This window comes from Manis pentadactyla, chromosome 6 (genome assembly GCF_030020395.1).
Source record: "Manis pentadactyla isolate mManPen7 chromosome 6, mManPen7.hap1, whole genome shotgun sequence".
Classification (NCBI taxonomy): Eukaryota; Metazoa; Chordata; class Mammalia; order Pholidota; family Manidae; genus Manis; species Manis pentadactyla.
The window spans coordinates 81,435,460-81,462,916 of NC_080024.1; positions in this window are offsets into that span (position 1 = coordinate 81,435,460).

Here is a 27,457-nt window from a genome sequence, read left to right on the forward strand (position 1 = left end):
TACTATGGCTTTATAGTAGAGCTTGAAGTTGGGGAGTGAGATCCCCCCTACTTTATTCTTCTTTCTCAGGATTGCTTTGGCTATTCGGGGTCTTTGGTGTTTCCATATGAATTTTTGAATTATTTGTTCCAGTTCATTGAAGAATGTTGCTGGTAGTTTCATAGGGATTGCATCAAATCTGTATATTGCTTTGGGCAGGATGGCCATTTTGACGATATTAATTCTTCCTAGCCACGAGCATGGGATGAGTTTCCATCTGTTAGTGTCCCCTTTAATTTTTCTTAAGAGTGACTTGTAGTTTTCAGAGTGTAAGTCTTTCACTTCTTTGGTTAGGTTTATTCCTAGGTATTTTACTTTTTTGATGCAATTGTGAAGGGAGTTGTTTTCCTGATTTCTCTTTCTGTTGGTTCATTGTTAGTATATAGGAAAGCCACATATTTCTGTGTGTTGATTTTGTATCCTGCAACTTTGCTGTATTCCGATATCAGTTCTAGTAGTTTTGGGGTGGAGTCTTTAGGGTTTTTTATGTACAGTATCATGTCATCTGCAAATAGTGACAGTTTAACTTCTTCTTTACCAATCCGGATTCCTTGTATTTCTTTATTTTGTCTGATTGCCGTAGCTAGGACCTCCAGTACTATGGTAAATAACAGTGGAGAGAGTGGGCATCCCTGTCTAGTTCCCGATCTCAGCGGAAATGCTTTCAGCTTCTCGCTGTTCAATATAATGTTGGCTGTGGGTTGATCATAGATGGCCTTTATTATGTTGAGGTACTTGCCCTCTATTCCCATTTTGCTGAGAGTTTTTAACATGAATGGATGTTGAACTTTGTCAAATGCTTTTTCAGCATCTATGGAGATGATCATGTGGTTTTTGTCTTTCTTTTTGTTGATGTGGTGGATGATGTTGATGGACTTTCGAATGTTGTACCATCCTTGCATCCCTGGGATGAATCCCACTTGGTCATGGTGTATGATCCTTTTGATGTATTTTTGAATTCGGTTTGCTAATATTTTGTTGAGTATTTTTGCAACTACGTTCATCAGGGATATTGGTCTGTACTTTTCTTTGTTGGTGGGGTCTTTGCCTGGTTTTGGTATTAGGGTGATGTTAGCTTCATAGAATGAGTTTGGGAGTATCCCCTCCTCCTCTGTTTTTTGGAAAACTTTAAGGAGAATGGGTATTATGTCTTCCCTGTATGTCTGATAAAATTCCGAGGTAAATCCATCTGGCCCGGGGGTTTTGTTCTTTGGTAGTTTTTTGATTACCGCTTCAATTTCGTTGCTGGTAATTGGTCTGTTTAGATTTTCTGTTTCTTCTTGGGTCAATCTTGTAAGGTTATATTTTTCTAGGAAGTTGTCCATTTCTCCTAGGTTTCCCAGCTTGTTAGTATGTAGGTTTTCATAGTATTCTCCAATAATTCTTTGCATTTCCGTGGGGTCCGTCGTGATTTTTCCTTTCTCGTTTCTGATACTGTTGATTTGTGTTGACTCTCTTTTCGTCTTAATAAGTCTGGCTAGAGGCTTATCTATTTTGTTTATTTTCTCGAAGAACCAGCTCTTGGTTTCATTGATTTTTGCTATTGTTTTATTCTTCTCAATTTTATTTATTTCTTCTCTGATCTTTATTATGTCCCTCCTTCTGCTGACCTTAGGCCTCATCTGTTCTTCTTTTTCCAATTTCAATATTTGTGACATTAGACCATTCATTTGGGATTGCTCTTCCTTTTTTAAATATGCTTGGATTGCTATATACTTTCCTCTTAAGACTGCTTTTGTTGTGTCCCACAGAAGTTGGGGCTTAGTGTTGTTGTTGTCATTTGTTTCCATATATTGCTGGATCTCCATTTTGATTTGGTCATTGATCCATTGATTATTTAGGAGCGTGTTGTTAAGCCTCCATGTGTTTGTGAGCCTCTTTGCTTTCTTTGTACAGTTTATTTCTAGTTTTATGCCTTTGTGGTCTTAAAAGTTGGTTGGTAGGATTTCAATCTTTTGGAATTTTCTGAGGCTCTTTTTTGGCCTAGTATGTGGTCTATTCTGGAGAATGTTCCATGTGCACTTGAGAAGAATGTATATCCCGCTGCTTTTGAATGTAGAGTTCTCTAGGTGTCTATTAGGTCCATCTGCTCTACTGTGTTGTTCAGTGCTTCCGTGTCCTTACTTATTTTCTGCCCGGTGGATCTATCCTTTGGGGTGTGTGGTGTGTTGAAATCTCCTAGAATGAATGCATTGCAGCCTATATCCCCCTTTAGTTCTGTTAGTATTTGTTTCACATATGCTGGTGCTCCTGTGTTGGGTGCATATATATTTAGAATGGTTATATCCTCTTGTTTGACTGAGCCCTTTATCATTATGTAGTGTCCTTCTTTAACTCTTGTTACTTTCTTTGTTTTGAAGTCTATTTTGTCTGATATTAGTACTGCAACCCCTGCTTTCTTCTCACTGTTGTTTGCTTGAAATATGTTTTTCCATCCCTTGACTTTTAGTCTGTACATGTCTTTGGGTTTGAGGTGAGTTTCTTGTAAGCAGCATATAAATGGGTCTTGCTTTTTTATCCATTCTGTTACTCTGTGTCTTTTGATTGGTGCATTCAACCCATTAACATTTAGGGTGACTATTGAAAGATATGTACTTATTGCCATTGCAGGCTTTAAATTCGTGGTTACCAAAGGTTCAATGTTAGCCTCTTTAGTATGTTACTGCCTAACTTAGCTCGCTTATTGAGCTGTTATATACACTGTCTGGAGATTCTTTTCTTCTCTCCCTTCTTGTTCCTCCTCCTCGATTCTTCATATGTTGGGTGTTTTGTGCTGTACTCTTTCTAGGAGTGCTCCCATCTAGAGCCGTCCCTGTAAGATGTTCTGTAGAGGTGGTTTGTGGAAAGCAAATTCCCTCAGCTTTTGTTTGTCTGGGAATTGTTTAATCCCACCGTCATATTTGAATGATAGTCGTGCTGGATAAAGTATCCTTGGTTCAAGGCCGTTCTGTTTCATTGTATTAAATATATCATGCCATTCTCTTCTGGCCTGTAGGGTTTCTGTTGAGAAATCTGATGTTAGCCTGATGGGTTACCCTTTATAGGTGACCTTTTTCTCTCTAGCTGCCTTTAACACTCTTTCCTTGTCCTTGATCTTTGCCATTTTAATTATTATGTGTCTTGGTGTTGCCCTTCTTGGATCCTTTCTGTTGGGGGTTCTGTGTATTTCCGTGGTCTGTTCGATTACTTCCTCCCCCAGTGTGGGGAAGTTTTCAGCAATTATTTCTTCTAAGATACTTTCCATCTCTTTTCCTCTCTCTTCTTCTTCTGGGACCCCTATAATACAGATATTGTTCCTTTTGGATTGGTCACACAGTTCTCTTAATATTGTTTCATTCCTGGAGATCCTTTTGTCTCTCTCTATGTCAGCTTCTATGCGTTCCTGTTCTCTGATTTCAATTCCATCAATGGCCTCTTGCATTCTATCCATTCTGCTTATAAACCCTTCCAGAGTTTGTTTCATTTCTGCAATCTCCTTTCTGGCATCTGTGATCTCCTTCCGGACTTCATCCCATTTCTCTTGCGTATTTCTCTGCATCTCTGTCAGCATGTTTATGATTCTTATTTTGAATTCTTTGTCAGGAAGACTGGTTAGGTCTGTCTCCTTCTCTGGTGTTGTCTCTGTGATCTTTGTCTGCCTGTAGCTTTGCCTTTTCATGGTGATAGGAATAGTCTGCAGAACTGGGACGAGTGACGGCTGGAAGGACTTCCTTTCTTGTTGGTTTGTGGCCCTCCTCTCCTGGGAGAACAGCGGCCTCTAGTGGCTTGTGCTGCGCAGCTGCGAGCAGACAGGGTTTCTGCTTCCTGCCCGGCTGCTATGGAGTTAATCTCCGCTGTTGCTGTGGGCGTGGCCCTGCTCGGGCAGCTACTCCAAAATGGTGGAGTCGCGTTGGAGCAGGAGCTGCTGGGAGGCTATTTATCTCCGTAAGGGGCCTCCCTGCTCCCTGCAGCCCAGGGGTTAGGCTGCCCAGAGATCCCGGATTCCCTACCTCTGGATTAAGTGACCCGCCCTGCCCCTTTAAGACTTCCAAAAAGCACCCGCCAAAACAAAACAACGACCACCAAAAAAAAAAAAAGAAAAAAAAAATTTTTAATTAAAAAAAAAAGTTTTTAATTAAAAAAAAAAAAAAGGGGTCGTTCGTTTTTCTTTATTCTCCGGTGCCAGCCTCAGGCCTCTGCTCACCAGTCTTTTTGCCCTCTTTCACTAGTATTGGGGTCCCTATCCCTTTAAGACTTCCAAAAAGCGCTCGCCAAAACAAAACAGCAAAAAAGCAAAAAAAAAAAAAAATGGTCACGCGCTTTTCTTATGTCCTCTGATGCCCAGCCTCCAGTGCCCGCTCACTGTTCTTGCTGCCCTGTTTTCCTAGTATCGAGCGCCCTGCGCTCTGGCCCGGATGGCTGGGGCTGGGTGTTCGGCAGTCCTGGGCTCCGTCTCCCTCCCGCTCTGCCTGCTCTTCTCCCGCCGGGAGCTGGGGGGAGGGGCGCTCGGCTCCCGCGGGGCCGGGGCTTGTATCTTACCCCCTTCACGAGGCGCTGGGTTCTCTCAGGTGCGGATGTGGTCTGGATATTGTCCTGTGTCCTCTGGTCTTTATTCTAGGAAGGGTTGTCTTTGTTATATTTCCATAGATATATGTTGTTTTGGGAGGAGATTTCCGCTGCTCTACTCACGCCGCCATCTTCCGCCCCTCAAATGTCTTTCCATTCTGATCCCATTTCCTTTTTCTGGAACTGTTCCAGAGACTTGAGCTCAGTTGGGCTCTGCCAGATCTCACATAAGTGGGATCACATAATATTCGTCCTTCTGTGACTGGTGCATTTCACTGAGAAAAATGGCTTTAGGGTCCATCCATGCAGCAGGTGCCAGGACTCCCTTGTTTACTCCACTGTGTGGAGACCACACTTTGTTCATCCATTTGTCTGTGGATACGTGGGTCTTCTCCACCTTTTAACCGTTGTGAGTCACGCAGTTGTGAACATGGGTGTCCAATTATCTAAGTCCCTGCTTTCATGTGGTTTGGGCAGAGACCTGGAAGTGGAATTGCTGCTCATACATTAACTGTGTGTCCAAGTTTCTGGAGACGCCCTCTCCCCTCCCTACACTGTTTTCAATGAGGCTGTGGACCATTTTCCTTTGTTTCTTTATATGGCAGAAAAATACAGTTTATGGATCAACCCGGTTTTAGCCATCCATTCACCCTTTGATGGGCATTTAAGTTGTCCCTGACTTTTTGCTGTGGTGAACAATGATGCCAAGAACTCGTGGGCCAGTTTCTGTTTCAACATCATTGTCATTTCTTTGTGATATTATATAGGAGTGGGTGTATAACCACAATTAGGTAATTGTATTTTATCTTTATGAGGAAACACCAAGCTGTTTTACACAGGCTGCATGTTTTACATTTCCACAATCAAAGGTTAGGGGCTCCAATTCCTCTGCATCCTTGGCAACATGTGATTTTCAGTTTTCCTGATTATAGCCATTCCCATGTGTGTTCAGGGAATTCTGTGTGACACATTTCCATGTGCTTGTTGAGCGTTTGTATGTCTTGGAGTCTCTCATCCATTTACGAAATTGGGATGTTGTCTTGTTGCACTGTACAAGTTCGTGGTGCATTCTGGATAAGAGGCTCTTGTCAGATGTACAATGTGCAGATATTTTCTTTTCTGTGACTGTCTTTTCACTTCTTGGTATCTTTTGATGCAGAAAAGATTTTAATTTGAAGAACATTAACTTATTCTTCCTCTTGTTGCTTGTACTTTGGTTTCAGATGTGAGAAACCATAGCTAAATCCAAGGTCATGAACATTTATCCCCATGTTTTACCTATTACACATAAGCCCTTACATATTTTGAGTTAATCTTCGAATGTGATATGAGTTAGGGTTCATTTTCATTCTTCTGCATGTGGACAGCTGTTTGCCAAACACCATTTCCTGGAAAGACACTTTTTCTCCATAATTTAATGTTGACCACCCTTGTCAGAAATCAACTGGCCATTGGTGGTTAGGGCCATTTCTGGGCTTTCCATCAGATACGTTGATCTGTATATACAGTCAACCCTTGAACAACATGGGGGTTAGTGGTGCTGACACCCAACAGAGTCCCAATATACATAAAACATCTGACTCCACCAAAACTTTGTTATCCTCAAACTGATCGCCTATTTTGACTGGAGGCCTTACCAATAATGTAAACACTCAATTAACAATATTTTGTACATTACACATATTATGTGCTGTATTCTCACAGAAATGTAAGCTATAGAACAAGTAATGTTTGAAATTGTTGACTTAACATTTTTCCAATATATTTGTGGGGGAAAAATGATTTAAGTGGACCTGTGGAGTTCACATGCCTATGGACCAAGGGTCAACTGTGTCTCTTTATGACAGTATCACAGTGTTTCATTCAATGTTAACTTTGTACTAAGATTTGATTTGGGGAAGCCTGTGTCTCCAGCTTTGATTTTCTTTTTCAGGATTCTTTTCAAGGGCTCATTCAGATCCCTTGCAATTTCATATGTGACAGGATCAGTGGTGCATTTCTTCCCAAAAGGTTTTGGGAATTTTCACAGGAACCACATTGAGGCTGTAGGTTGCATTTGTGCCATTGTCATCTTAGAGATATTAAGTCTGCCATCACCACGGCAGGACCTTACATTTATTTAGCTTTTCTTTATTTTTCCTATTATCAATGTTTTTAAATTTTCAGTGTATAATACTTGTACTTTAATTAAGTCTGTTCCCAAGTATTTTAGTAATGTTGACATTATATAGTAGAGAATTTAAAAATTCCTTTTGTGATTATTGATTGCTAATGTATACAAAGAAAACAAGTTTGTATTTAAGGGTTCAGGGCTTTGGGATTTCATAATATAGCTATTTAGGATTAAAACAATGCCTAACATTTAAGAGATGGAGGATTAGAACACAGGGAAGTGTAGGTTTTGTTACAGGGGGTTTGTTTGAAATCAGACAATAGGAAGAGAAAGAGTGAGAACTAAGGATAGGGTACAAGAACAGGTTAGGGTTAGGTTGTGGGAACGGGTTAGGATTAGGGTATGGGAATGGGTTAGGATATGGGAAGGTGTTAGGGTTAGGGTTAGGTTAGGGTACGGGTTAGGGATAGGGTTAGGATATGCGTTAGGATACGGGTTGGGATATGGGTTAGGGTTAGGGATGAGGTTAAAGTTAGGGTACAGGTTATAGGTCAGGGTACAGTTACGGGTTAGGCTTAGGATTCGGTTATGGGTTAGGGTTTATGATTAGGGGTTAGGGTATGGGTTAGGATACGGGTTACGGTATGGGTTAGGATTTAAGTTATGGGTACAGGTAGGTTAGGGTAGAGTTAGTGTTTCCACCCCTGTGCTCGCCACGTGGGACCCTCCATCTGCTAGGGCTGGAGAGAAGGGAGGATGTAGAGTAAGCGCAAAGTGTCAACTGTGACAGACATTAGCCCCTAAACGGGAGTTGAGGAGAGCCCCTAAGGCACCCAGGGCACACACAGACAGAAAGGTGGGAAATGATGGGGCGGCAGGAACTATCCTGCGTCCACAAGCCGCCAGCTATTGTCCAGGGGGCTCAGCCAATGCCTGAGTTCTAATGGGCAGGACTGCAGAGCCAGAAGCCCGCAGCTGGCCAGGCCTGTGTCCCCCTTCCTGCTCCCCAGCTGCTCTGTCCCTGGCTGGTGCTCCCTGGGGCCCAGCAGCTTATGTGATCGCTGCTCTTGGTTTTCCCATGATTCAGATGTTTTCTGACATCTGCTGGCATCCACTCCATTGGCCACTGAGCTGTGTCGTGATTGCTCACACCCCAGTGTCTGGGTTCCCACAGCCTCTTCTCAGCTGAGCCATGTGTGTTTGTGACCCTCGCGGGCCTGTACAACCAGGGCGCCTGACTTGGTTACCCAGTCCTGACTTGACCCCAGATCTCCCGAAGAAGAACTTCCTCACTGGCACTGTCCGCATGTCTCCAGGAGCCTCCTGCCCTCCAGGTGGGCCTGGGCTCTTCCCACACCTGCTGCTTCGCCATCACCTTGGCTCTGGTGGGGAACCTCCTGGGAGCTGTGTGAAGAAGTGGCACCTCCCAAGTGGGACATTCACCACTGCCTGTTTGAAGGAGGTGTGGTCCCCACCAGGCACCTCCTCTCAGCCACCCAGCCTCCTGCTGCCAAGCACGGACTTCCAACTCGATGCCTCCATGAAGCCTGCTCTTTTTCTCTCAGGCATCTAGGGTGCTCTCATGTCCCGCATGTGGGATGTCGGAGGACAGATGCTCTGGTCCTTCCCACCCCTGTGCTTGCCACGTGGGAACTTCCAGGCAGGAAGCGCACCCCTTGGGCCTCCATGGCAGTTTCCTCCCCAGGCGGCTGCACCCGGGTATGTTCCAGGGGTTCTGCCAATGCTGGCTCTCCAGAACTCCCCATCTTCCTTCCATTCACTCTTAGAAAATTCCCTTGGGCTCCAGCGTCCCACCTTCTGTTGGCATCCACACTTTGCTCTCCTGTGTCTAACTGCTGAACTCCTGTGAGTCCCTGGGTGCCCTGGCAGTGTGGCCCACCCTCTCTGGTCCCAGCTCTGCCACACTTTTCTGGGTAGCCTGGCAGCTCCTGCGCTCTGCACACCTGTCTCCTCCTGGACCCTGCTTTGCACCGTGAGCCCCTTTCCTGAAGGGTCCCGATCCTTGTGGCAGTGGGAGCAGGACAGCCACCAGGAAGTGCAGCACCCAGTGGCCTGGTGCCAACCTGGCACAGAAGTTCTGGTGGGCAGCCCTGATTCTGGCACCTTGGCCTTTCCCAGCATGTCGGTGCTCTGGGGCCGAGATAAGGGCTGGGCTCAGCCCAGTGTGTGCCTTCCACCACGCTGCTGGCAGGGCCACATAAGAACCCAGCTTCTGCTGCACGATGGCTTGGCTGCTACGGGCTTGCAGCACATTCTCAACCATCACTCGAGTCCAGGCTGAGAGGCACTCAGCCCTCCCTTGGGCTCATTTGGCCTCACTCTCCTTCTCCTCAAGATGAGTTGGCATCAGGTGCCAGGCCCCCACCATCCAACAGCCTTGGAGGCTAATTCTCTTCAGTTTTCAGGAACGTGATGGGAAATTGTGACCCTATCACTAGCAGAGCCTGAATTCATGGCTTTTTCCATTTAGCATTCACTCTTTCTTCTTGATCTGCTGGCAACACCCCTGACCATGCTATGCAAGCCGCCCCCGGTGTGAGCATCCCCACACCTGGGCTCCCTTGGGACCTCACCTGTGTTGCCACCAGTTCACTTGATGCCCTTCCTTGAGGAGCTGAGGGTCATACCAGACATGCTACAAACCTTAGGCAGCATATGACTGAATTTTGGAATAACTGTGTGATGTATCTAATAATGACATAAAATACAGATATCTCATAATACTAATACTGAAATACTTCACTAATGCTAATGAAATTTCATTTTACATGAGAAGTACATACATATATAGTTTATAGGTCCAGTGCAAATAAAGCCTACAAATACACTAATGTAAAATAAAACAGGATGCTGAAACTATTACCATGAAATCCGACTGTATTTTAAAAGTAATGAATTCCAAGAAATAAAACCATGCATTTACTGATATTTTGTATTTAAATAAAGAGCTAAAGAATATAGCTCTTGATTAAGTTAGTTCCATGTCTTAAGAGGGAGGCCTTTAACATTGGCAAGAAACTTTTACGGTCCAATTGTGAGAATGTTTCGGGAGCTCCCCATTAAAATTACTTACAAGAAGCTTGCTTTTATTTAGCAGTCATAAAAAAGGAATCCCATACAAGGTGGATTTTTAAAACATTGCAAAATGATGTAAGCTATAATCTGTAAAGTGCTTACTTTACTCAGCTTTTCAATCTGTTTTTCTAGCACTTCAACACTTGCTGCTTGGTCACCTTCATCCTATACATGACAAACTACAGTATCATTTACTGGTTTTAAGATTTATTCAATCAATCGGTGAATATTTAATGAAGGCCTCCTATATGCAAAGCACTAGGATGGGCGCTTTGGAAATGAGTAAGCCTCATCTCTTGGTTATTTGTAAATTAATCATCTGGTAGGGAGACACATGCACATCACACTAAGAAAATAAAAACCACTACACAGAGGAAGCCATAGGGACCCCAAAAGAGGTAGAGATTAAGAGTCATGGAGTTCAGGAGAATGTGAGATTACTTTTGTGGGAATCTTTACCAAGAGAGGCTACATGGAATAAGTTGTGTCTTAATTAGCAACCAAAGACTGGTTTGGATTCGATCAATCAGAGAAAAGAGGGCAGGGCATTCCAGAAAGAGTCTGATGTATCTTGACATGAAAGGTACGTGAAGAGGTAAGACAGGAGATGAGGAAAGGATGAGTTCAGGGTTAAACGATCTAGAGCTATAAATGCTTGACCATGGTCAATAACATGATCTTTTGAGGGAGGTTAAACAAGAGAACTATGCTTACAAAGATATTACGGCAATAGTTCTAAGATGGCCTGGAGCAGGGAAAGGATTGAAATTGTCAAATCTGGTTAGTATTCCACTGCAGTGATTCAAGAGGGAGGGAAAATGTGGGACTTACATATGTAAAAGAAATAGAATGGAGAAAAACAAATTGATATAAGAGATTATTACCTAATTAGAAATGTTAAGTCATGACAACTCATGGGTATGAGGCACAGAGGGGTGAGGGAGACAAAGGAAGTAGTAAATTACGTTAAGAGTTTAAATCTGGGAGACTGCAAAAATCCTGGTACCATTCACTGAAGGAGTCATTTTTAGGGCAAAGAAGATGTTATATTTTGAACACATTGAGCTTTTAGAAGAAAAATAATTCCTACAATATATATTACTAATTTCTTAAGTGGTATTTTACTAGTGATTACATGAAATCTTTCATTCTAGAAAATGAATATACGAAAACAACCACCAAATTATATGTTTTAGAGGGAAAGCATGAAGTAAAAGGTACATGTATTTTCTTTGTATCTTAGCCACGCTACTTCTATGGGCAAACTACGTAACTCTTCTAAGACTATTTCCTTATCTGTAAATTGATAATAGCATTTCCTGTAACATGGGGGTATTTGTGAGGGCTAAGAAGAACAGATCTGAAAGTAACCAGCAAACTTCCAGGCACACAGTATGCAAACTGGTTACTTTCCCTCTTTCTGAAAATTGTACCTAGAAAATGCAGGTACCTCTTAGGTTTAAAAAAGTAAAATTTGTTTCAGGTGTTCATTTTCTAGAAGCATTTTTAAAAAGCCACACTGCCACCAACCACTCATGAGCAGATATTTCTGGATAAGTATAGTTATCTCCCCAACAAAAGGAAATGAAAAGAAAGCCTCATGAGATTTAGTATTATCTATCATTTATCTACTTCACATCCAATTCAGGAGAACAAGTTACAGAGGCATTTAGGCATATTACTTGTGCTAACAGTAACACAATTTCTACTTCAGGAAAGAAACCTTAAAAGAGAACAGGCCCAATGACCCTCAAATGGATAATTACATAATTACATGTCTGTATGATTCTAAAGTGATCTTTTGACTCACAGGGCAAATGTTTGATAATACGCTTATACAAAAATACAATTCATGCAACAGTAATAAAACATACTTGCAAAAGACATCAAAGTAACTATGTATCAGTCAAATAAACTTACTGCTGTTTCTAAGACTCTCCTTAAGCTGAAAAGGAAGTAAAGTGTCTAAGGTTTGTTTAAAGCAAAGGAGTTTTGGCTAATAATCCTTATAATTTTAAGAGATGTGTAGAACTTGACAGTTCAGAGAGAAAGGCAAGGAGACTAGGCACAAAGAACTTGTCCCTGCTGTGGTTCTCCATGATTTCCTAGCCAAAAGAGAGGCCATTGTATGTCCCTATGTTTCAAAATTCAATCATCCACATAACCTGTTACCAGGCCAACTTGTGAAGTTAACGCCCACATAGGTTTCAACACAATTCTAAGGTTTAGATATACAGAGTCCATGTGCTGAAGGAACGAGGAGTGTGTAGAAGAGGGAATCATCTTTGAGACAAAGGGGGATGACTTAGTCAAGGGCAGGACCTTCTAACTGAAAGCGAGCACATGGGTCTCAACAGAAAGGATCCCTGAAATTAATCTTCTAGGGAGTTTTAATTCCTGACACTGTTTCTAAACTTTAATCAAGAATCTAACATACTTTTGAGGAATAATGTATCTATCTTATCATTGGGCTCATTAAATAGTTAACATTTTTTAGGCAATTGATAAGTGGCTACCAGTTCTTCATCATAACAAATAACTCTAAAATCACTTAAAATAAATGTTATTTTGACTTATTAGGTCCTAAAATAATTACCTTAAAAAGTTTTGAAACTGTTTTCTAACATTAATAACATATACATTTGCCAGGATTTTGATCAATGAAACCCTATAATCTAACTATATAATTCACTACTCATAAAAAGTCGCTTTAAATGATACATGTGGTTTAAGAAACATTAATTATGTTTAAATAATTAGTAACAAATTTTAGTAGTGTTTATCTACCTTGCCCCATTGATTGAGTCTCACTTGCTTTTTTTAGTGGCTCACTATGGCAGCTCCATGGAAAATAGAAATAGATTTGGGGTATAAATGACAAGTGTAAAATTCCCAGGAGAAAAACAGGTGGTCAGTATTTTCTTTATCTCTTCAACCCCCCTCTGTTACTGACCCTTTCCCTTCAACCTGAAATCAAATTTAGTCTTTCACATCTGATTATTCCTTGGTATCTGTTCCCCTTTAGGAACCACCTTTTCCTCTGAGGCAAAATGCTTACAGAAGTCATCCTCACCTCACCTTCTATCGCTCTTGATCCATCACTGCCCAGCTCCTGCTCAGACCCGTCTAACAACTGTGCTGCCACTGGTCCCCAGTGACCTCTGCCTTGCCTGATCCAACAGACACTAGACTCCTGCTGCATTAACATTGTTTATCACTCCCTACTTTTTGAAATGTTCAGTTTTCTTGATTTTTGCTACTACTACGTGTGTAGGAAAGAGTTGACATTTCAGGTCTGACTGCTCTCCTTTGAAAGGCCTGCGTACAAGGCTAGTCCCTGGCTGGTGTCTGGGAACTTGTATTTCAGATGGTTTCCTCCCACGCTGATAAGATTGGCTCACTGGAACCCAACTGTGCTAACAATGGGGTGTATACTGAACACCTGTTTTTCTCCTGGGAATTTTATACCTGTCATAATTCATTCCTAGGGGACTTAAGCCCATCCTGTGTGACTCTACTTGGAAAAGACTTAACATTGTGGGTCTGGTTTCCTCTGGGCCGTGGCTCACATGCCTTTTCTCTCACTGATTCTGCTGTGTGAGCCTTCCTAGTGAGTCACTGACTCTGGTGATGGCCTCAGAGATCCTTGACCCATTACAGACCTCTCCTACCTCTACAACTGCTCCTTCTTCAACAAGGAGCCCTATGGTGTCCTCTTAAATATTGACATCCCCTGAGGTTCCAACTTCAGTCTACTACTCTGTTCCCTAAACCAGTCCACCTGTACAAAAATCACCCACCTCATGATTTTAAACTATTGTCTGTGTGAATAACTTTCAGATCTAGATTTTCATGACTGAACTCATCTTTAGGCTTGAGATTCTTATATCCAACTTACTGCAGAACTGCTGCATAGGCACCTCAAACTTAACATGTCCAAAATAAACCGACCATTATTTCTTGCCTTCCATTATCTGTTCTGCACTCACCTCCTCCTCTATCATCTATTTACTCTGTTCCTCCTGATTTCTCTCACTCAGTTCATGGCAAGAATACCATGCAGCCTCCCAAACCAGATGGTTGGGAATCAATCCTACCCTTCCATCAACCTACCAGTTCAAATACTATTCATTCTTCTTCCTAAGTATTTACTGAAATATTTTCCTCCTTCTTCCCAACTACCATCGGGATCATTTTGGACCCTACAACTCACTAAACTCTTGCAACATCTCCTGACTGATCTTTCCACATCTGATCTTTCCCTACCCCAAATCTATTTCTATTTTCCATGGAGCTGCCATAGTAAGCCACTAAAAAAAGCAAGTGTGACTCTGTCATTTTGTTACTTACAAAGCGGAAGCAATGGCTTCCTCTTACCAAAAAAGTATAAATACTAGTTCATAGTTGTTGATAGGAGGCTCTCTAATAACAATGAAGCACTTGTCAGTCACTTAAAGCGCACCGTGCTTTCAGATTTCTACGTCCGTTTATGCTGTTCTTTCTGCCTGAGCAATTTTCTACGGGTTCTTCCCCAGGTTAACATTCAGCCCACCTTTTAGCCTCAGCCAATGGGCCCAGAAAGCCTTCATGAGGACCTATTCCTCATAAAGGTTCAATGCCCTTCCTTTCTGCCTGCTTAGCACAGAGTAAATACCACCAGAAAAGCAGTTGACATGTAGCACATTACATTTTCTTATGGCAAATCATCCTCAGTGAGACTGTAAGTTGAGAGAGGACTTTCAGTACCTTACTCATCTTTGATCAAAAGTGCCCAGAGCTAAGCACATAATAAACTGATGCTTGAGAAATACATCAGTTTCACTAAATGTGACAATACTTTCAAGGCATGAAGTATTGTACACATGTAAGCTAGTATTTTACCAGAATGAAAGAGGATATATGAAATTAAGAAACTGCATGGTTCTTTGTAGAACTCTCAATATGTTCTATAAAAAGAAAAAGTTGACTTTGTTTATTCAGTGTAAGTCCATCCTACGTGTGGGCAATTATTAAACCATCACAAAAAACTTTACGAGGTGATTGTTATAAATATTCAGTTTTCAGATGAAGAAACGGAGGCAAGTAGGCGTTCAAAATGAATTTAAAACCGAAATCCACCTGACCCCCAAATTCTGTTGTTTTCAGTATGTTTTCTTCGTTAAGTAATAAAATCTACCTAATCTTGATTACTTCATCTTCACAGACATCGATTTTCTTTCCTTTTTTGTCTTCCTTGTCTTCCTCCTCCTCCTCGTCACTGTCAGCATCACTGTCCCTGCCCTTCTTCGCTTTCATCCTGATGTGGGGGTGGCCGACAAGTGCTGCTCTTCTTCAAGATTGATGCCACCTGAAGTGTCTCTCTTGCCTGCTTTCTTAGCATGAATGATTCTGAGCCTTTAAATGTAACAAAATTATTATGCACAAGAAAAGCTTCTCTTCATACTTTTTAGAGAGAATAATGCGAGTTTTAAGCAAAAATGCCTTATGGGTGAGTAATAAGTCAAAGGCAATAAAATTAGAATTAAGGAAATTTAAGAAATATGTTTCCAGAAATTACAGAATATATTGACTTTTAAGAATTATTAGGAATCTCTTTGGAATTAGATATATTTAAAAAAATAAAACTTAGAAAGCTGAAAAAATAACTCTAGCAATGGCCAATGATAATTCCTGATCCCATGCTATTAGAATGAATAAATTTCTGTTCAAATTATGCAAAGAAATATCTTCTTACATAGAAATTGAATAATTTCATCATTATATTTCCTGGTGGAAAGCTAATTAAGTTTTAATTCTGAATACATTTGTGTATTTTAGAGTCTATGAAAGCAAACTTTAATTAGAAAGCAATTTTAAAAAGATGTAGTTCTGAACAGATTCTACATATGACAACAGTAAGTTGATAGCAACAACAATCCTAGAAAATGTGATTGCTTGACTGTGAGATCAGAAAGGGAAACTGACTTTCTTCTAACTTTGAAGCATACGATGTTCAATGACTGTAATTACAACTTTTGTCCATTGCAGACTCTCACCCTGGGTTTTATTAATTTCTTAATTCATCTTAACTAAGCTTTAACTTTTTTTATTTCTTAGACAAAGTAAAGTTTAAATTCTATCTTTGCAATTTATGTTTTACTGGGGAATTTGTACAATGGGAAACAGTATACTAACTTTAATAAAACAGGACTTACTTGTGGAGTTTACCTTCTACCACCCGTTTATCTCTCCTCAAGTTTGACATATAATCAATGTTCTTGTCAATTTCACTGTTAATGCAAAAAATCATTAGAAGACAGAAATTAATCTATTATGCAATATGTTAACATGGCGAGTAAACTGTTGCCATTCTTGCTAAGTAAAAATGATGTCAATGAGTAGCAAAAACAAATGAAAAATTATATCAATACAGTAACACAGCTAAGAGATGTACAGAAGACTTAATATGTCCACCAATGGTAGAAATGCATGGCTCAGAAATATATGGATTGGTCCTTTTCCTAGAAAGGTAAAGAGCTAAAAGTAACATAACTGAAATATGTAAAATAACGAATAGCAAGAACAAGCTGAATATGGATTTGTTCGCCAAAACTTGAAATACTAGAGTGCAAATTTTACTTTGACTATTAAATGTGAGTAAGTAGTTTTTAAAAAGTACAACACATCAATAAACTAATAATATTAAATTGTTATTAGCACATAAAATAAAAAGCTGGATAATTCTATTAATGGCTGCAAAGGAAAATCAGGTAGTTATTTATCACTGAAAGATGTCAAAGAAAGAAAAATTCCGGATTCTTGCAAAGGTGCTACATTCCGGTGCTATAGTAAGAAAAAACTATTTTTATGTTTCCTTATATGAATAATTAACAGATTTATTAAGTAAACAAAATGGTTGCAAATAGAACATGGTCCTCAGGCTTTCAGTGAGCTCAGTCTGTCCATAACCGGCTTCCATAAAGATCTGCAAGATCTCAGAAACATTGTCTCCATTCACACCAACATTCAGCAAATGTTCTCCAAGAGCTGTTTCGGCCTATAAAAGTTCGGCATTTTTGTCTGTATTGATCCTAACCATACAGAACATGAAAACAATTAAGATTTTAATATATTGTTATTATATTATCTATATATTACTGAAAAGGGCTTTATTCACACTTTACATGAAGTGAAGATAAAAATAGGCAACAGATAACAGACAAGTATTTGAGTACTTGCATCTTTCTATTCCTTCTTTAGACCCTTGGTTAACAGGTGGGAAGGAGAGTATGTAAACAGATGAGTAGAAATCATACCTTCTTCGACTACAGAAACTATCTCAAGATTTCTAAGGCTTTATCTAGGCGCTCTATCAGTAGTGGTTGCGGGAGTTCCAGGGGCACTATTGTTGTGTTTTCCAGCTCTAGAGTGTCATGGACTTTATTGTCTGCTATACTAAATAGGAAAATGGAATAACAAGCAACTGGTGCATCTGGGAACTTCTCTCTCCACCATATTATCTACAGCAAAGCTGACTGAAATGTGTATCATTGCTGGAATTATGATAAATTTGAATTTCTTGAGTATCCACTGAGAGGTACAGAGTCTTAACATGCTGATCTTAGAGGTGCTGCCATTAGCCTCCATTATTCACAGTGATTGAGAGCACACAGCATAATTTCAAAAGGCATACATAAATTTTAATTCTTTATGATTTATAAATTCTCTTTTGCTGAATATCACTTTCCTTAAGTCAGCTTGCTTTTGGCCAAAAGCTAGAGGAAAATAAGAGTAATTTGGGAATATCCACATTCCCTAGGCTTTATGAACCAGGTTTTCCTAGATGTGGACCATTTGCAACTGAATGCAAATCTACACTTAACTTTATGAGATGGGGAAAAAATTGGATCAGTGTGTATACACTCTTCTGCTAATATGCTAAAGCCAGCTATCAATGCACTGAGGGTACAAATTAAAATGAATTTTTGTATTTTTGTTTTTTTACCTTGTATCCTGTAATTAGACATGGATCACATACAGCAGCTGAGAGAAGCCTCACAAGCAAGTCTTGTACTTCACCTACGCTGTCCCCTATATTTAGCAATCCCGTTTGAAGAACACTCAGAATTGGAACATCAATATTCACATCAAAGCCCAAAACTTTACCAAACTTTCATAAGAACTGCACCACCATGAGACAGTCTGAAAATGTACTTCCAGAGAGAACATGTCCTGGAACACGAGGCAACTCTGGCAAAGGCTGAAAAATAAAATTAAATAAAAAAGCTAATTAATTAAAAAGGCTATGACTTCAGATCTTCTGAAATAAAACAAGTTGCTATCTTTCTTTTCTCTTGAACTCTACCAGTGGTTTTCTGTCTAGGCTGTGGATTCCCTGAGGGCATTTCTGCAACCCCATAGTACTGAGCACAGTATTTTGAAACCAAGCAGCCATCAATAAGTTTTAGTTGAACTCAATATGAACTCAGAACTCTGAAAAGAGAACACAAATTTTAATTAACATATATTGATAGAACATGTGTTACATAACTGGAGCAACATAAGAAGCATTTCAAATTACTTGGCCATGGACATCTAAGTAGGGCACGTGTACTAATTTCTTTTGATGATGGAGACTGATTAATAATTCACACTTTTTTGGTAGCATAGAAAATACAGTGCATCTATGGGCCGATGGGAGAATGGTACCAACCTTTGGCTAATTAATGCCGATAAATTATTTGGTCCACATGACCAGAACCCATGATCCTATCAAGAACCCAGTTACATTGCAACTAATAGTCTCTAGGCTTGTAGCAAAACACTAATATTGAATTTCAATACTACACTTAGAAAGCGGCCTCTTTTGCTACTTCTCAAGTATGCTCACATATGAACATTTTAATGACTAAACTGTAGTACCAGTTGTCATGGATATTTAAGAAGTAAATAAGGTAATAAGGTCCATGATTTAGATTTAATAATAGTATTTTAAATTTTGATTTACAAAAAGGAACTTTTAAATATTTATATTTCACCGGTCTTTGTTAAACAATATTCCTCCACCCTGCACTTACTGAAACAACTAACCAATGACATTTTCTCCTAATAGTGAGTGGAAACAGAACTGTGGATAATATCTGATAACATACAAACCTTTTATATTCCATTTGAAAACCATCTAATTCTGTATCTTTTTTCCTAAACCATATCAGACATACACATAGCATATGATTTAAAAATTTATATAACAAAGCTAACAAAAGTAAGGCTTAACAGAGGCAGGCCACACTCACAGCAATCACAGAGCTAAACTCCATAGTGGCCGGGTAAGAATCAGAAAACCCATCTGCAAACAGCTGCCCAGCACAAGCAGCTAGAGGTCCCTGTTATCACAGAAGAGGAAGGCCACAAACCAATAAGAAGGGATGTTCTCAAAGCCATCACTTGTGCCAGGTCTTCAAACTACCTCTATTGCCAAGAAAAGGCAGAAGAATTAGATACAGACCAAAATCACAACCCCTGAGAAGGACATAGACCTAACCAGTCTCCCTGAAAAATAATTCAAAATAAAAATCATAAACATGCTGATGGAGCTGCAGAGAAATATACAAGAGCTAAGGGATGACATCCGGAGGGAGATTGCAGAAGTGAAACAATCTCTGGAAGAATTTATAAGCAGAATGGATAAGATGCAAGAGACCACTGATGGAATAGAAACCAGAGAACAGGAACACATAGAAGCTGATGCAGCGAGAGAGAAAAGGATCTCCAGGAATGAAACAATATTAAGAGAACTGTGTGACCAATCCAAAAGGAACAATATCCACATTATAGGTGTACCATAAGAAGAAGAGAGAGAAATAGGGATAGAAAGTGTCTTTGAAGAAATAATTGCTGAGAACTTCCCAAAACTGGGGGAGAAAATAGTTGCTCAGACTACGGAAGTACACAGAACTCCCAATAGAAGGGACCCAAAGAGGACAACAGCAAGACATAATAATTAAAATGGCAAAGATCAAAGACAAGGACAGATTATTCAAGGCAGCACGAGAGAGAGAGAAAAAGGTCACCTACAAAGGGAAACCCATCAGGCAATCATCAGACTTCCCAACAGAATCCTTACAGGCCAGAAGAGAATGGCATGATATAATTAATGCAATGAAACAGAAGGGCCTTGAACCAAGGATACTGTATCCAGCACGATTATCATTTAAATATGAAGGAGGGATCAAACAATTCCCAGACAAGCAAAAGTTGAGGGAATTTACCTCCCACAAACCACCTCTATAGGGCATCTTACAGGGACTGCTCTAGATGGGAGCACTCCTAGAAAAGAACACAGAACAAAACACTAAACATGCGTAGAATGGAGGAGGAGGAATAAGAAGGGAGAGAAATAATCATCAGACTGTTTATAACAGCTCAATAAGCGAGTTAAGTTAGACAGTAAGGTAGTAAACAAGCTGACCTTGAACCTTTGGTAACCACGAATCTAAAGCCTGCAATGTCAATAAGTACATGCCTTTCAATAATCACCCTAAATGTAAATGGACTGAATGCACCAATCAAAAGACACAGAGAACTGGAATGGATAAAAAAGCAAGACCCATCTATATGCTGCTTACAAGAGACTCACCTCAAACCCAAAGACATGCACAGATAAAAAGTCAAGGGATGGAAAAGTATATTTCATGCAAACAACAGGAAGAAAAAAGCAGATGTTGCAATCCTAGTATCAGACAAAATAGACTTCAAAACAAAGAAAGTAACGAGATAAAGAAGGACACTACAAAATGATAAAGGGCTCGGTCCAACAAGAGGATATAACCATTATAAACATATATGGACCCAATACAGAAGCACCAATATATGTGAAACAAATACTACCAGAATTAAATGAAGAAATGGAATGCAATGCATTCATTTTGGGAGACTTTAACACACCTCTCACTCCAAAGGACAGATCCACCAGACAGTAAATAAGTAAGGACACAGAGGCACTAAACAACAAACTAGAACAGATGGACCTAACACACATCTATACAACTATACACCCAAAAGCAACAGGATACACATTCTTCTCAAGTGCACATGGGACATTGCCAGAATAGACCACATACTAGCCCAGAAAAAGAGCCTTAGTAAATACAAAAAGAGCTTCAGTAAATTCAAACATTTGAATTACCTCAAAAAAACCAACAATTCTACCAAACATTTCAGACCACAAAGGTATAAAACTAGAAATAAATTGTGCAAAAAAGGCAAACAAACACATGGAGGCCTAACAACTTTCTCCTAAATAATAAATGGATCAACGACCAAATTAAAATGGAGATCCAGCAATATATGGAAACAAATGACAACAACAACACAAAGCCCCAACTTCTGTGGGATGCAGCAAAAGCAGTCTTAAGAGGAAAGTATATAGCAGTGAAGGCATATTTAAAGAAGGAAGAACAATCCCAAATGAATAGTCTAATATCAAAATTATCAAAATTGGGAAGAGAAGAACAAATGAGGCTTAAGGTCAGCAGAAGGAGGGACATAATAAAGATCAGAGAAGAAATAAATAAAATTGAGAAGAATAAAACAATAGCAAAAATCAATGAAACCAAGAGCTGGTTCTTTGAGAAAATAAACAAAATAGATAAGCCTCTAGCCAAACTTATTAAGAGAAAATGAGAGTCAACACACATCAACAGAATCAGAAACGAGAAAGGAAATATCACGGTGGACCCCACAGAAATACAAAGAATTATTAGAGAGTACTATGAAAATCTATATGCTAGCAAGCTGGAAAAACTAGGAGAACTGGACAACTTCCTAGAAAAATACAACCTTCCAAGACTGACCCAGAAAGAAACAGAAAATCTAAAAAGACCAATTACCAGCAACAAAATTGAAGCACTAATAAAAAACTTCCCAAAAACAAAACCCCCAGGCCAGACGGATTTACCTAAGAATTTTATCAGACATACAGAGAAGACATAATACCCACTCTCCTTAAACTTTTCCAAAAATGGAAGAGGAGGGAATACTCCCAAACTCATCCTATGAAGCCAAAATCACCCTAATATCAAAACCAGGCAAAGGCCCCAACAAAGAAGAAATTTACAGAACACTATCCCTGATAAACCTAGATGCAAAAATACTCAACAAAATTTTAGCAAACCAAATTGGAAAATACATTGAAAGGATTATACACCATGACCAAGTGGGATTCATCCCAGGGATGCAAGGATGGTACAACATTTGAAAATTCATAAACATCATCCACCACATCAACAAAAAGAAAGACAAAAACCACATGATTATCTTCATAGATGCTGAAAAAGCGTTTGACAAAATTCAACCTCCATTCATGATAAAAACTCTCAACAAAATGGGCATAGAGGGCAAGTACCTCGACATAATAAAGGCCATATATGATAAACCCACAGCTAACATCATACTGAACAGCGAGAGGCTGAAAACTTTTCCTCTGCGATCGGAAACAAGACAGGAATGCCCACTCTCCCCACTGTTATTCAACATAGTACTGGAGGTCCTAGCCACGGCAATTAGACAAAACAAAGAAATACAAGAATCCAGATTGGTAAAGAAGAAATCAAACTGTCACTATGTGGAGACGACATGTTATTGTACATGAAAAACCCTAGACTCCACTCCAAAACTACTACAGCTAATATAAGAATTCAGCAAAGTTGCAGGATACAAAATTAACACAGAAATTTTTGGCTTTCCTATACACTAACAATAAACTAATAGAAAGAGAAATCAGGAATACAATTCCATTCACAATAGCATCAAAAAGAATAAAATACCAAGGAATAAACCTAACCAAGGAAGTGAAAGACCTATACCCTGAAAATTGCAAGACACTCTTAAGAGAAATTAAACAGGTCACTAACAAATGGAAAATCATCCCATTCTCCTGGCTAGGAAGAATTAATATCGTCAAAATGGCCATCCTGCCCAAAGCAATATACAGATTCGATACTATCCCTACCAAACTACCAACAGAATTCTTCAATGAACTGGAACAAGTAGTTCAAAAATTCATATGGAAACACCAAAGACCCCGAATAGCTAAAGCAATACTGAGAAGGAAGAATAAAGTGGGGGGAACTCGCTGCCCAACTTCAAGCTCTACTACAAAGCCACAGTAATCAAGAGAATTTGGTACTGGCACAAGAACAGAGCCACAGACCAATGGAACAGAATAGAGGCTCCAAAGATTAACCCAAACATATATGGTCAACTAATATTCGATAAAGGGGCCATGGACATACAATGGGGAAATGACAGTCTCTTCAACAGATGGTGCTGGCAAAACTGGACAGCTACATGTAAGAGAATGAAACTGGATCACTGTCTAACCCCATACACAAAAGTAAATCCGAAATGAATCAAAGTCTTGAATGTAAGTCACGAAACCATAAAACTCTTAGAAAAAAACATAGGTAAAAATCTCTTAGACATAAACATGAGTGACCTCTTCTTGAACATATCTCCCAAGGCAAACAAATGCAAAAAAGAACAAATGGGACTATATCAAGCTGAACAGCTTCTGTACAGCAAAGGACCCCATCAATAGAACAAAAAGTTATCCTACAGTATGGGAGAATATATTCATAAATGACAGATACGATAAAGGGTTGTCATCCAAAATATATAAAGAGCTCACACACCTTAACAAACAAGAAGCAAATAATCCAAATAAAAAATGGCAGAGGAGCTGAATAGACCATTCTCTAAAGAAGAAATTCAGATGGCCAACAGACACATGAAAAGATGCTCCACATCACTTGTCATCAGAGAAATGCAAATTAAAACCACAATGAGATATCACCTCACACCAGTAAGGATAGCTGCCATCCAAAAGACAAACAACAACAAATGTTGACGAGGTTGTTGAGAAAGGTGAACCCTCCTACACTACTAGTGGGAATGTAAATTAGTTCAAACATTGTGGAAAGCAGTATGGAGGTTCCTCAGAATGCTCAAAATAGAAATACCATTTGACCCAGGAATTCCACTTCTAGGAATTTACCCCAAGAATGCAGCACTCCAGTTTGAAAAAGACAGATGCACTCCTATGTTTTTCACAGCAGTACTTACAATAGCCAAAATATGGAAGCAACCTAAATGTCTATCAGTAGATGAATGGATAAAGAAGATGTGGTACATATACAGAATGGAATATTATGCAGCCATAAGAAAAAAACAGATCCTTCCATTCACAACAACCTGGATGGAGCTAGAGGGTATTATGCTCAGTGAAATAAGCCAGGCAGAGAAAGACAAGTACCAAATGATTTCAGTCATATGTGTAGTATAAGGACAAAAGAAAACTGAAGGAACAAAACAGCAGCAGAAGCACAGAACCCAAGAATGGATTAATAGTTACCAAAGGGAAAGGGACTGGGGAGGACGGGTTGGAAGGGAGGGATAAGGGCGGGAACAAAAGAAAGGGGGCATTACGATTAGCATGTATAGTGTAGCAGGGGGCACGGGGAGGGCTGTGCAACACAGAGAAGATGAGTAGTGATTTTACAGTATCTTACTATGTTGATGGACAGTGATTGTGAACGGGGATGTGGGGGGGACTTGGTGAAGAGGGAGCCTAGTAAACAGAATGACCTTCATGTAATTGTAGATTAATGATACCAAAATAAAAATTTAAAATAAAAGAAAAACATAGGAAAAAAAAGAAAACCATGTCCACATAGTCTCTTTAACCATTATTACGTTTGAAAAACATTTAGTTAAAATTTAAAAAGTGATCTGTGTACATGAACAGAACTGTCCTAGAAGGTTCAGCAACAGACTAAGAATTGCAGAGAAGTAAATTATTTTGCTTTTCAGTATTGTCACTCCTTGAATTTCAAAATAGTATTATGACTGTATATATTTTTGTGCAGTTGATCCTTGAACAGCACAGGCTTGAACTGCATTGGTCCACTTATATGCAGGTTTTTTAATTTTTACATGTTCTGTTTTCAATACTTATTTTTTTTTCTATTGAAGGGTAGTTGACACACAGTATTACATTAGTTTCAGGTGTACATCACAGTGATTCAACATTTATATACATGATAATTCTAGGTACTAGCTATCACCATAGCAAGTTTTTATAATGTTTTGACTATATTCCTTATGCTATACATTACATCCCGGTTACTTATTTATTTTACAATTGGAAGTGTGTAATTTCTTTTTTTTGTGATATTTATTGATCAAATGGTTGTTAACAATAAAATTCTGTATAGGGGAGTCAATGCTCAATGCACAATTATTAATCCACCCCAAGCCTAATTTTTGTCAGTCTCCAAACTTCTGAAGCATAATGAACAAGTTCTTACATGGAGAACAAATTCTTACATAGTGAATAAGTTACGTGGTGAACAGTACAAGGGCAGTCATCACAGAAACTTTCAGTTTTGCTCATGCATTATGAACTCTAAACAGTCAGTTCAAATATGAATACTCATTTGATTTATATTCTTGATTTACATGTGGATACCACATTTCTCTCTTTATTATTATTATTTTTAATAAGATGCTGAAGTGGTAGGTAGATACAAGATAAAGGTAGAAAACATAGTTTAGTGTTGTAAGAGAGCAAATGTAGATGATCAGGTGTGTGCCTGTAGACTATGTGTTAATCCAAGCTAGACAAGGGCAATAAAACATCCACGTATGCAGAAGATTTGTCTCAGAACAGGGGGGGTGAGGTTCTAAGCCTCACCTCTGTTGATCCCCAATTTCTCACCTGATGGCCCCCCTGCGACTGTGCCTGTCTTAGGTTGTTCCTCCCTTGAGGAATCTTACCCGTCTCTGGCTAACCAGTCATCTTCCGGGGCCATACATGGAAATGTAAAGGTAAGTGAGAGAGAAGCCTTATTGTTTGAAAAGGTTAGCTTTTTACTTCTTTGCATATTTATGCCCTGTGGCTTCTATGCCCAGAATTTGTCTTGAGTTATCTTTACCACTTGGAAGAAATATGATACTCGGTAAATTTGATATGAGGCACGAATTCTATTTAAGGGTTGTAAGTAGGAAGGAAGAAGAAAAGCTATAGAAGTAGCAGGCGGAAGAAAACATGGGAAGATTGATTATTTCTTTGACATATCTTCTTGTAGAGTAACTTCAGCATGTATAGGTTTTAAACTACTAATTAAATTGCGCACACACATTAACATAATAGGAGTATATTTACATAACCAAAGCATATCTGTAATTACCAGCCATCTCCAGTGAAACCAAGAAAACCAGTTACGACCCTTAGGCATTTGTGAAAACTTATCTATGATATGGTGGATATTGTCCAACTGAACTTGAACAGTCTGAGAGAAATCAGACAAATTAAAACAACCCATTCCTGGGTCTGTTTACATCCCATATGTTCTTTTAACAGTAAATAGTCTGTAGTTGTAAGATTCTGGAGCGCTACAATTTGCACTTCTCCTATTTCTTGGTTGAGTTCCAACAGTATAGATCCAGTCAAATTTGTTGTTTTACTGTATGCACAGGCCAGCTTAGATATCTCCTTCTTCATTCCCATGGCAAGTCCAGGAACTGGTGGGATGAGTGCATCTACACCTGTAGCAGTGTGTGGATCTTTGTTGGGGTTTTTTGATGATCATCTTCTGGCATGAATCTTCCAGAGAGTGCTGAAGTTGGAAGTTCTTTTCATATCGTATCTTAGTTCATTTTCGGGGTAGCCCAGTTAGGCTTTGATCCTCTGTATAAACACAAACAGTCCCTTTGCCTACCCCTTTATATGCCCTTTATACCATTGTGTAGAACTCATTGGAGGTCACCACACAGAAACTGCCTTTTTTTTTTGGTATCATTAATCTACACTTACATGACGAATATTATGTTTACTAGGCTCTCCCCTATACCAGGTCCCCCCTATAAACCCCTTTACAGTTACTGCCCATCAGCATAGCAAAATGTAGAATCACTACTTGCCTCTCTGTGTTGTACAGCACTCCCCTATCTCCCACCCCCCCATGCATGCTAATCTTAATACCACTCTTCTTCTTTCCCCCACTTTATCCCTCCCTACCCACCCATCCTCCCCAGTCCCTTTCCCTTTGATACCTGTTAGTCCATTCTTGAGTTCTGTGATTCTGCTGCTGTTTAGTTCCTTCAGTTTTTCCTTTGTTCTTATACTCCAGAGATGAGTGAAATTTGGTATTTCTCTTTCTCTGCTTGGCTTGTTTCGCTGAGCATAATACCCTCCAGCTCCATTCATGTTGCTGCAAATGGTAGGATTTGCCCTTTTCTTATGGCTGAGTAGTATTCCGTTGTGTATATGCACCACATCTTCTTTATCCATTCATCTATAGATGGACATTTAGGTTGCTTCCAATTCTTGGCTATTGTAAATAGTGCTGCGATAAACATAGGGGTACATTGGTCTTTCTCATACTTGATTGCTGCATTCTTAGGGTAAATTCCTAGGAGTGCAATTCCTGGGTCCAATGGTATGTCTGTTTTGAGCATTTTGATGTACCTCTATACTGCTTTCCACAATGGTTGAACTAATTTACATTCCCACCAGCAGTGTAGGAGGGTTCCCCTTTCTCCACAGCCTCGCCAACATTTGTTGTTGTTTGTCTTTTGGATGGCAGCCATCCTTACTGGTGTGAGGTGATACCTCATTGTAGT